The sequence below is a fragment of the Anomalospiza imberbis genome, unplaced genomic scaffold, assembly GCF_031753505.1.
Source record: "Anomalospiza imberbis isolate Cuckoo-Finch-1a 21T00152 unplaced genomic scaffold, ASM3175350v1 scaffold_51, whole genome shotgun sequence".
NCBI classification, from domain to species: Eukaryota; Metazoa; Chordata; class Aves; order Passeriformes; family Viduidae; genus Anomalospiza; species Anomalospiza imberbis.
In genome coordinates this window covers 694477-706397 of record NW_027100119.1, presented here as the reverse complement: position 1 = coordinate 706397, position 11921 = coordinate 694477, and the positions used below count along the sequence as shown (strand labels likewise).

The window sequence follows — 11921 nt, the reverse complement described above, 5'->3', positions numbered from 1 at the left end:
GCTGAAGCGAGGGTCCTTCCCCTGTTACAAACTACATACAACCCGCAACCCTTAATCTGTCTACCAAGATCCTGCCGACTACGCCAATTTAATGTCAGGGTCCGCAAATACATGCAGGGTCCCTGATAGGTTCTTTTTGGAGATCTCAAAGCACAAAAGACACAGCAGGGGACACAACACTTTGCTTAAACAAAAATGCACTTTTATTTAGTGCCAACAACTGCGATAGTGGGAGAGAAATAAAGAGATAGAGTGAAAGATAGAGAAAGAGGGGAAGGGGATTATAGCTACCAGTCTGAAGAGACGAGGCCCTCGGAGCTTGACGAGATGCTCATAGGCTGTCTTCTCCAGGTGGGGTCCGGACCAAGTCCTCAAAACTCCTTCAGTCTTTTATAGGGTTCCTCAAAGCGGGTGGCATCAGGCCAAAGCAGCAGCTCTCCTGGCTACACGGTGGGTGTGGACTCGTTTTGGGAACCAGTTGTAATCATCGCGTCAGTGCAGGACCAAGAGTACAGGACCGAAGGTACAGGACGAACTGATTAGGGCTCAGTCCACCATGACCAGTCCATTGGTCTCGCACTGAGTTCCCATGGCATCGCATACCAGTCCTTAAGGCTTGGCAGACTTTCCACCTCAGCCAGGCTAGAGCTACTTTTCAGGGTCTAGGGTCTCAGTCCTTGGAGGCAGTCGTGAGACAAACATGAGGGATTTTCGGACAGACCCTGACACTCCGCTGCCGGAATCAGCGGGAGTGGTGTTGGCCTCTTCAGGGGAGTTAGAGTGGGACCCGACCAGAGCGGGGGCCCTTAAACCCCAAAAATCCACCCTGGGGGGCAAAACTTCCCCTACAGCGGCTTGGAGTGAGTCCTCCAGAAAAATGCTACTTAAAGCCGTCATGATCACCCCTGAAAAGGGGCTTGTGGGGCTGTGGCCCCACAAACACCTGAAAATGGGGAGGAAAAAACACCCTTGGAGGGGTGAGGTCCCCCCAAACATCCCTAAAAAGAGAAAAACTCCTCTTCAGAGGGGCCTGAAGACCCTTCAGGGCCCTCGAGGAGGGACAAGATCCCCTCCTCTGCTGGGGCCTCTCCGAGCTGGGAGCTCTCCCGTTGGCGGCTGCCCTCGGGGGAGCCCCGAACGACGGCGGCTCCTGGGCTGAGCCCCCCTCAGCTGGGGCTGCGGAGGGAACTGGGGGGGCTGGGACGGGGCCTGGGGGTCCTGGGGTGACCTGGGAGATCCTCAATGGGTCCCACCTCCCCCTGTGCCCCCTCTCCCACTCCCTTCCCATTGTTTCCCCCAAACCTCCGCTCTCCCAGCTGGGTTTGGGGTGCTGCTACCAACACCCTGACCCACAGGGTGTCAGGTCGTATTCTGACTCTGTCAGCAGTTTGGTTTTTTTGTTTGTTTGTATTATTGCAGTTATCTTTTAAGTTTTTCTAGTAAAGAACTGTTATTCCTATTCCCATATCTTTGCCTGAGAGCCTTTTAATTTCAAAATTATAATAATTTGGAGGGAGGGGGTTTACATTTTCCATTTCCAGGAAGGCTCCTGCCTTCCTTAGCAGACACCTGTCTTTTCAAACCAAGACAGATTTTGGTGCCCAACCTGCAGCACGTGGGCATGGAGAGGAAAAGGGAATAACAGTTCTTGAGGAACCTAATTTTTGTGTGCTGCTCTAGAAACCTTGTTAGCTACACCAAGTGGTCCAGCTTACCCTGGTTTGGGTAGCAGCACATGGTTGTGGCTGTACCAGCCCCCCCACCGACCTCCAGCCCTGGGAACCTGGAGCAAGCGGAAACCACAACTTTGCAAGTGCTACCTGTGCCTTTAGCAAATGGAAAGAGAACTGGGGTGTGAAAAATAAAGCTTGTTTATTTTCAGAAAAACAGTAAAGAAAAAACAGAACACATTTACATTGAAGAATATTTGTAACAACAACTATCTATGGAACGTATATACCTAAGAACATATCTAACAAAAGTCTATGAAACGTATTTACAGAAGACAAAAAGAAGCCCTAAAACCTATAGCCTAAAGACAACAACAAACTCTACAAGGTATGTACAAAAGGGTGGCATCTCTGTCTGGGACCTCCATCATCCTTGAGGGAAAGCAAGAGGCACGGTCACTCCAATCAGGCAGAGAGGGCTCTTCCATGTGCCCCCAGGCTGGCCCAGCAAGCGCAGCACAGGCTGGGGATGGCCACCAGAACCCAATGCACCGGGTCCCACATCCCTGAGCAGGGACCACGCAGCCCAGTCCCAGCCTGGCAGCAGGGGACCCGCTCTGCCTGTGGGGACCACATGCCTGTCCTGCTGCTGGTATTGCTCTTCATCCCAAGATCATGGCCTCTTCCTCATCTTTCTCATCAATGTCCATGTCCTCAAGGTACTCTTCCATTTCCACGTCCATCTCCTCTTCCACATCTACCTCCATCTCTTCTTCACCAGTCTCTTCTCCATCCACTTCCATCTCCTCCTCTGTATCCATCTGCATGTCCACCTCCATCTCTTCCTCTCCACTCTCTTCTCCATCCACTTCCATCTCCTCCTCAGTATCAATCTCCATGTCCACCTGCATCTCTTCGTCTCCACTCTCTTCCCCATCCACTTCCATCTCCTCCTCGGTATCAATCTCCATGTCCACCTCCATCTCTTCGTCTCCACTCTCTTCCCCATCCACTTCCATCTCCTCCTCGGTATCAATCTCCATGTCCACCTCCATCTCTTCGTCTCCACTCTCTTCCCCATCCACTTCCATGTCCTCCTCTCTATCAGCCTGCATGTCCACCTCCATCTCGTCCTCTCTGTCTGTGACAGCCTGCAGAGATAGCAACACCTCAGAGTGGGGTCCCTGTCCCACCCCATCCCCACAGAACTCCAGCCCAGCCGGGCAGCTGGGGGGTGTCCACCTCCATGGAATGGCACCGTACCTTCCTCAGGACAAATGTGAGCATCCTGCAGGGACAGATGACAAAATCCAGGCAACAGAGAGCTTTCAGGACTGATGGGAGTATCAGGGCACAGGTGACGAGAAGAGTGACAGGGAACATGGTGAAGGGTGAGCTGGCACGAGGGCTGGCACAGGGTGGGCTGACACAAGGGCCAGTGGTTGTGTTGTGCTCTTTGCTGGACGCTGGAGGTTCCATCTGGAACATCACACCTGTGACATCACAGTGGATCTAAAGAGCATCTTGTTCCGAGCTGAGCAATCTTCCCCAGCCCATGCTGCTCACAGCCCTGTTGCCAAGGATGGGGCATCCACAGCCTGGGCCAGTGCCTCAGCAGCCTCCGTGTAAAAGAGCAGCTCCCTCAGATCCAACTTCAATCAGCCTCCTGCAGTTGAAAGCCATCCCCCCTTGTCCTGTTGCCACGGGCCCGGCTGAACACTGTCCCCGTCTTTCCTGTGGGACCCTTCCAGTCCTGCAGAGCTGCAGGGAGGCCTCCCCAGTGTCTCCTGTTTCCAGGCTGAGCATCCCCAGCCCCACTTGGACAGCAGTCAGGTAGATCACGGGGAGTCAAGGCTGAAGTCAAACAGCATCAGGAACTGAGAGGTGGAAGCTTTAGGCCCAGGTTTGCCTCTGTAATAACAGTGGAGGGGAAGATGGTGGGACACTGGCTCTGTTCTAACCGGTGAATATTTTCTTTTTTTTTTTTTTTTTCCTTCTTTTCTGTCATGCTGATGCAGGTGTTGCTGTTTGCAAGGAAGCTTGGCACAATGTCCATTGTCTTCTCCATTTGTGAAACACCGAGCAGAGTCTGGGCAGGCTGATGATGCAGAGCAAAACCTGCAAATACACCGGTGATCCTGAGCCTGGAGGATGCAGCTAAACCCGGCCAAAAATAATTTCTGGAAAGTCAAGCCTGGTTTACATTTTCTTGAATTTGGCTATTCCTGAACCGGGGGAGAGGGCTTTCTGGGGAGGGGGTGCCACAGGGTTTCCCCCCCCCCATTTTTGGGAGGTTTCCCATGGTGCCCCCTCCCCAAAAAGCACCGCGGGCCCCCTGAAGTGGCTCCTGTTCCACCGGCTGGTGCCCCCTGATCCAGGACGGCCCCCGGTGAGTCTGGGGGGCTCAGGGGGGATTTTGGGGGGATTTTGGTGGCATTTATGGGCTTTGGGGGATTTTGTTGGGAGATTAGGGGGAATTATTGGATTTTGGAGAGAATTACTGGGTTTGTGGGGTTATGGGGATTTTGTGGGATTTGATGATTTTGGATTTTGGGGATTTTTTTAGGGTTTTGGGGTGGTTATTTTTTGGGGGGTTTATTGAAATTTTTGGGAGTTGGTTTTTTTTTTTTTTTAATTTTCGTGTGTTCCGCTGGGATTTTGTGGGATTCTTTGGTGTTTAGGAGTTTTTAATTGGGATTTTTGGGGGATTTTGGGGGGGTTTTAGAGGAATTCTGGGGGCTTTGGAGTTGTCCCAGGGTGTGGGGAAGGGCCGAGAGGCACCAAAATCTGCTTTAAACCCCTGAAAGTCCCAATAAACCCCATGAAATCGCAATTAAATTTCACAAATTCCCATTAGAACCCCCCTCGAATCCCAATAAAAGCTCACAAAATCCCAATTAAACCCCACAAATCCCCCCCCCAAAATGTCTCCAAAACCACAAGAAGCCCCACAAAATCCTCACGAGACCCAAAGAAATCTTGGCAACACCCAAAACAACCCACAAGCCCCCCCAAATCCCCACTAAAATTCCTAAAAAAACCAAATCCCCAAAGAATCCCACTAAATGCCCCCACAATTCCAATAAAATGCCTCCAAATCCCCTAAAAATCCCAATAAACCCCAGAAATAATTCCAGAGGATCCCACAAAATCCCCACAAAATCCCAGTAAAACCTTCCGAACTTCAAAAGAAAACACAAAAAATTTCAATTAACCCCCAAATACCCCCAGGAAAACAACTTCCCACTCAAAGCACCAATAAAGCCCCTCAAAATCCAAACTCCCCCAAAATCCCCCAACTGCCTCCAAACCCAATAACTCTCCCCAAAAACCCCAACAATTCCCCGTAAACTCCCAACACGATTCCCAAAAGCCCAAAAAAGCCCCAGATGCCCAAACCCCTCCCGAGCCCTCCCTGGTCCCTCCCGGTCCCGCCCAGGCCCGTCCGGGGCCACGGCCAAAACTACCCGGAGCGAACGCGGAGGTCCCGGAGCGACCCCGGAGCCGATCCCGGGCTCGGCCTCGGGCTCGGCCCCTTTGGGGGATTTTGGGCCGAACCGGGCAGGTTTAGGGTGGGCTTCAGATCCCTTGCAGGGATCCCGAGCCTTTTCGGGTGGATTTTCAGCCCCTGTGGCTGATTTGAGGCCGAATCTGGTGGGGTTTAGGGGGGATTTCAGACCCCTTTGGATGATTTTAGGCCCATGGGGGTGGGGCTGTGGCCCATTTGGGTGAGTTTAGGAAAAACGGGGCCCATATGGGTGAATCCTAATCCTGTGTGGGTGATTTTAGGTCCCTTTTTTGTGTATTTTGGGCCCATTTAAGTAGGGTTTTTTGCTTCTTTGGGCAATTTTAGTTTGAACCAAGCCTTTTTAGGGTGATTTTAGGTCTTCTTGTGTTGGTGTCAGGGACATTTTGGTGATTTTAGATACCTTTGGATGATTTTAGGCTGGACCAGATACTTTCAGGGTGGATTTTAGTCACATTTGAAAGATTTATGGGTGATGTTAAGCCATTTCTTGAGGGTTATAAAACACCTAGGGCAGTTTTAAGCCCCTTTGGTTGGATTTTAGAGCCCTTTGGATACTTTTAATCCCATTTGGTTGATGTCAGGCCGAACCATGTGGATGTAGGCTGCATTTGATGCCCTTTTGGGTGATTTTGGGTCAAACCGGGCTTTTTTAGGACAGTGCGTCCCCTTGGCCCCGGCCCTTTCCCTTCACGATTCCGCCCTTTCCTCGCTCCTTTCCCCTCACGGTTCCGCCCTTTCCTCGTTCCTTTCCCCTCACGGTTCCGCCCTTTCCTTGCTCCTTTCCCCTCACGGTTCCGCCCTTTCCTCGCTCCTTTCCCCTCATGGTTCAGGATCTGGGAGCGGGGGAGGTGGAGGAGGGAGGGAGGAAGAGGCGCAGCGGCAGCAGGGAGCAGCCGGAGGAGAGGAGGGAAGGAATCGCGTGGCCCTGGCGCTGCCTGAGCTCGCAGCACCCCGGGAGCATCGCCCCCATCCCGCAGGTGCCCGGGGAGGGGGAGCTCGGCCCAAATATCCTGGGGGGTGCCTGAGTTTGGGATTTTTTTGGGGGGATGTTTGGAGCTGGCAGGGGGATGTTTGGAGCTGGCAGGGCTCCAAAGCCGAGCCGAAGATCCAGGGATCAGATCCAGGCCCTGCTGCTGCTCCCCTCGGGATCAGCCCCACTTTGGGTGTTGCTGTCAGGGCCAGCAGAAGCGGTGGCTGGAGCAGCGGGTGCTGACGGTGCCCCAAGCCCCGGGGCTGGAGGGGTCCCTGGGCTGGGGCTGGCAGGGAGCTGCTCCAGCCCGGAGTGCACAGCTGAGTGCTGTGCTCTGGGGCTGGGGCTCCCCGCACAGGGGACTGGACTGGTGTGCCACAGGAGACAGAGAAGCTGCAGCTTCAGCCTTACTGAGGTGGGTGCGTGGGCTGGGAAGAGTGGAGAGGCTCAAGGGGATTCACAGAGCTCATCCTGCTGCAAGGACAAGGAAAAGGGAGTGGGAACTCAGCAGTGAGGAGAGCTGAGGGCTGGAGAGCAGCTCTGAATGACACTAAAATCCCACTGGAGCTCTGAGACATTGCTGCTCCTCAGCCAGTGACAGGATGAGTCCCTAAGCCTGGGGCTCGGCCTTCCTCATGGTGAGGGGCACCAAGGAAGGCGACAGTGTGATGGAGACTGCCATGGGCTGGGAACTCCCTGGGGGACAAGAGGGAGCAGCTGGGAAGTAAAAGGCAGGTGGGGGAGAGAACAGTTCAGAGAAGGGCTGAGCTACAGCTTGAGCAAGCTGCAAAATGTCATTTGGGGTCATCCCAGATTGATTTCATTTCAGAAGTTATTGAACAAGTTTAATTTTTGGGTGGTGTCATGTTTGTCCTTGGAGGTGTACACTCTGCACACTTGAGCTGTGTTGCTGAAATGCTCCAGCAGGTCTGTGCTGCAGGTCACCCCATTTCTTCTTTGGCTGATTGCGGCCCGGTGCTGATCTCCAGCAGAGCCCTGGCACAGCCCAGAGCAGCCTCAGCACCCGCAGAGCCCGGCTGCAAGGAGAGAAACCAGAAAGCGCCCGTCAGCTGAAGGCTCCTGTCCCCTTGTCCCAGCCGCCCGCGGTGCCCAGGCCGTGCTGGCCGTGCCCAGAGCTGTGCCCAGAGCTGCCCATCCCTGCTGCCTGTGGAAGCAGAGCAGGAGGGCAGGACATGTGCCCAGCCTGCAGCCGGCCACGGCACATCCAGCCCTCAGCAGCTGCCCAGAGCAGGATGCTCCTGTGCTCGCTGCCATCTCCCCAAAGCTCTGATCCCACCATGCCAAGCAGACAAGACCCACATCACGCTGGAAGAAAAGCTGGTCCCAAACGATGTCCTCAGCCTTCTCCAAGGGCACGGCCCATCCACGCCACAGCTGCTCCCAAGCACTTCCCCATCCAGACTGGACCCCACCTGGAAAGCTTCCTCTAGAAAAACACACAACAAATGATTGAAAATAGATTACAGACAAAAAGGGGAACAAGAAAAAAGGTCCAAAATCTTATATCTGTCAGAGGCTTGAGGAAGGCCCAACCCCTGCATGCCAGGGAAAAACCCACCCACAGGTGAGGGAAGCCCAGGCTTTTCTCCCTTCCCCCCTGCACTGCCCCCCAAAATAACGGTGATCCCAAGCAAACAGGGGCAGTGGAGCAGCCCAAGCCCTTCCTTGCCTGCAAAGCAAAGCAGCCCCTGCACAGGTTCTGGAGTCCCACCTCTGCTCCCACCATGGGGGTTTCTTTGTGTCGGGCTGGCTGCCCCAGCCCCAGCCCCAGCCCGGGGCACGGTGGGTGCTGGGGCTGTTGGCAGGGCCAGGAGCCCACTCCCATTTCATCAGCACCCCAGCCCATCCCCCCAGCCCTGCCAAAAGCAGCCTGGCAGCGGACTGAAGGATCAGCTGCATCCGCCCCAGCAAAGGGGGGGAACCTTTGGTTCCTGGCCAGGCTGTGCAATGCCCAAATCTGGGAGCATCCCCCTGCGTGTGGACTCATCTGCACATTCCCTGTGCAGCCTGGCTTTGGAGAAGGTGCCAGAATCAAAGTCCATCATCCTCAGCTGCCGGTGACCAGGTGGAGGAAGAGGTTGTCATCCTTGATGTCATCCTCCGTGTCCCCAGCAGCAGCAGCCCCACCTGGTACAGCTTCTCCAGGGGCTCCTTCTCCTTCCCTGGGGTGAGCCCAGGCTGTCAGGGTTCTGCCCAGGGCCCCAGCTGTCAGGGAACCAGGACAAGCAAAACCAGCTCGGATGGTGGCCACCAGTGCTAGGCAGAGCAGCTGAGCTCCAGCACAAGGGCTGCGTGTTCCCATCTGATGACCCCTGGGCAGTGACACAGGCAGGACAAAATGTCTGGGTTCCTTTGCTTCTCATTGCCAAGGCATGTGTGGAGCTGTAACTTACCAGGGCCTTGCATCAAAGCGTGCCTGTGGCTCTCTCCCTTCTTCTAGGGCAGATCAATATCCTGCAGCCAGGGATCACAGAACAGCTCTTCTAAAGAGGGCCTGTCCCAGTCCAGCATGGATAAACACCGCCTGATCAGATCTTGGCACTCTGGGCAGAGAAACCAGAAACCGCCGGTCAGTTGGAGAAGGCTCCTGTTGGCTTTGCCCCACTATTCCCGTGCCCAGGCCATGCTGGATGTGCTCAGAGCTGGGCCTAAACGTCCCCATCAATTCCCTGTTTTGGAGGAGAGCAGGAGAGCAGGACATGTGCCACCTCCTCAGCAGCTGCCAGAGCGGGATGCTCACGAGCTGCTGCTGTCTCCCAGCACTGGTATTGCCCCCGTGGCCAGAGATGAGGATCCACCTTGAGAGAGCCGTTGTGGCAGCGAGAGTTGATGGTCCCAGCTGATGTTCTGGCTCCTCCTGAAAGGGTGCTCCCCGCAGACCATCTGGTGCAGCAGGATGCCCAGGGACCAGATGGTAGCTGGCTTGCCGTAGTACCAGCCAAATTGGGTCCATTCTGGTGGGCTGTATGACCGTGTTCCTATGGAATACAGATGGGGTTCATCAGGGGGACGCTGCTGCTCCCTGAGCCTGGCCCCAGCATCCCTGGGTGTGTGGGGGCTGCCCCAGTGGCACACGGGGTGACCGCTGCCCTCTCACCAGCACCTGGGACTTGTGTACAGATTCGGGGATGGAAAAGAAGCCACTGGTGCTGGAAGAGGGCAGCAGAAGTCCTGTCAAGGCCCGACCATGACGGGAAAAAACCCACTCATTGCTTGGGAAAACCATGCCCTCATCCTCCCTGCCTGCACTGCCCCAAAAACATTATGAATCCAAACCAAACCAGGTGAGTGGAGCAGTCCAAGCCCTTTGTCACCTGCACACCAAACCGGCTGGGACACAGGTTCCGGCCCCCCTCTCTGCTACCTCCACCCACGGGTGTTTTGTCAGGCTGGCTGCCCCAGCCCCAGCCCCAGTCCTGGGCAGAGTGGTGGGCAAAGGCTGCCAGCAGGGCTGGAAGCTGTCTCCCCACCCAGCCCTGCTCAAAAGCAACTCAGCTGAAATCTCAGTGCCATGAAGGGCAGCAAAAGGGAGAATCCCCGCTGCCACACCCAGCTTGGGCTGTGAGGTGTTGGGCCCTGAGATGACGGGACTGAGAGCACACCCCTGCGTGGGCTCACCTGCAAAACGAGTGTAGGCTGTGTCTTGCAGGTAGGTGCCGCAGCCAAAGTCAATCAGTTTGGCCTGCCCGGTGGCCAGGTCAACCAGGATGTTCTCTGGTTTGATGTCTCTGTGCAGGACCCCAGCAGCTGGTGCAGTGCCGCACGGCCTCCAGCACCTGGCGGAACAGCTCCCGCGCCAACTCCTCAGACAGGAACCCCCGTTCCTGAATGAAATGGTGCAGGTCCTGGCACCTCTCCGGGCGTTCCAGCACCATCAAGACATCACTGGGGAGCTCCTTCCACTCCAGCAGCTGGACGACACCGGGGAAGCCAGTGGACACCTTGGCCAGCAGCACGACCTCCAGGGGTGCGCTGGTGCCGTCGGGCTGCGGGAGGAGCGCGATGCCATCAGTGGGGCTGAGGCCGTGCCGGGGGTCGGGAACCCCTCACCCGGCCCGGGATGCTCTGCGCCTTGCGCTGGCCCCACGCCTGCTCTCCCTCGAGGTGTCCTGGTGGCTTCCAGCCTGCCGGGCCTCGGCTCATCCCCGCCCAGCTTCTGCCGCTGGCCCCGCTCACTCACCAGCTCGCCCCAGTGCCGGACGCGGTTCCTTGGCACCCTTTTGATGGCCACCTGCAAGCCAAGAGCAGCAGCGGGCTGAGCTCGCCACCTGCCCTGCCCAGCCCCCCTCCTCCCCCTCCTTCCCTCCTCCTCCACCTCCTCCTCCTCCTTCTTCCCCTCCTACCCCTCCTCCTCCTCCTCCTTTCCGTTCCTCCTTCTCCTCCTCCTCCCCCTCCTTCCCTCCTCCTCCACCTCCTCCTCCTCCTTCTTCCCCTCCTACCCCTCCTCCTCCTCCTCCTTTCCTTCCTTCTTCTCCTCCTCCCCCCCCTCCTTCCCTTCCTCCTCCACCTCCTCCTCCTCCTCCTCCTCCGCCCCCTCCTCCTGTGCCTGCCGCCGCTCACCGGGGCGCTGTCCGAGAGCCGCGTGGCTGCGAAGACGCTGCCGAAGCCGCCGCTGCCCAGCAGCGAACCCAGCCGGTACCGCTCCTGCAGGGCCTCCTCCTGCCTCTTCCCTGCGGGCGGGACGCGGCTGTCAGCGCTCGGCCCGGGGCCAGGAGCGGCCCCCGAGCGCTCCCCGAGCGCCCCGGGCCGGCCCCCCCGAGGCGTTCTGTCCCTGGAATGGGACAGCGGCGGCTCGGGGCCGACGGCCGCGGTGCCGAGCGGCGGAGCTGGGGCCGGGGAAGCCGCAGCGGGGGCGGCGGGAGCGGCCGCGCCGCGTGTGTCCTCCGCGGGGCCCGGGAGGAGCCGGGGCCGGGGCCGGGACTGGAGCCCACGTCGGGGCCGGGGCCGGGCTCGGGCCAGGCGGAGCCAGAGGGCGGCGGTGCCGCCCCAGCCCCAGGCACTGATGCCTGCCCAGCAGCGCCACCGCCAGCACGGCCAGAGCCGGGCGGAGGCGAGACCCCGGCGGGACGGCCGGGGACGGGGACGGGAACCGGGGCGGGGACGGGGCCGGTGACGGGCTGGGGACATGGCCCAGGCCAGCAGGGGAGAGGGAGACTGGGAGAGGAGGGGACACCGTGAAAGGGAGAGCAGGAGAGGGTGCGGGACTGCGGGAGAGGGAGAGGAGTGCGAGGGGGTCGATAGACTATCTGCTTTCGCTGCTGCCGCTGCTGCCGCTGCTGCTGCTGCCGCTGCTGCTGCCGCTGCAACTGAAGCTCCGGGGCCGTTTGTCCCCGTGTCCGTTTTTCCGTTGCCCGCTCGCCCCCGCGCCCAGCCCCCCGCTCCCCAGGGGCAGCCCCTGAGCCTGTCCAAACACGGGAACTTTGCCCTGTTCAGCCCAGACCCAGAGTCTGGACTCCTACACAGGGGAACAGGAATCCCCTTGAGCGCTGCTGTGCCTTGTCCCCGCTGAGGATCAAACCCTATCGGAGCACATTCCCTGAATGCAGAATTTGTACCTTACCCAGGCACTGCACTTACCTCTCCAGCAATGATTAAAAAAACAAAAAAACCCCAAAAAAAAACCCAAAAGAAAACAAAAAAAAAACCAACTAAAAAAACCAAAAAAAAAAAAACCCAAAAAAAACCCCCAAAAAAAAACAAAACGAAAATGGGGAAGGCAAACTGTGAAACT

General features: G+C 57.2%; 1 long non-coding RNA gene across 1 annotated transcript; it reads right to left on the bottom strand.

Annotated features, from left to right (window-relative positions):
* Positions 1-8188: 8188 nt before the first annotated feature.
* LOC137467052 (uncharacterized) lies at positions 8189-9182 on the bottom strand. Its single transcript, XR_010995391.1, has 3 exons — positions 8989-9182; positions 8584-8733; positions 8189-8395 (listed from the first exon to the last, which is right to left on the bottom strand). It is a non-coding gene; the product is annotated as an uncharacterized lncRNA (long non-coding RNA).
* Positions 9183-11921: the final 2739 nt, after the last annotated feature.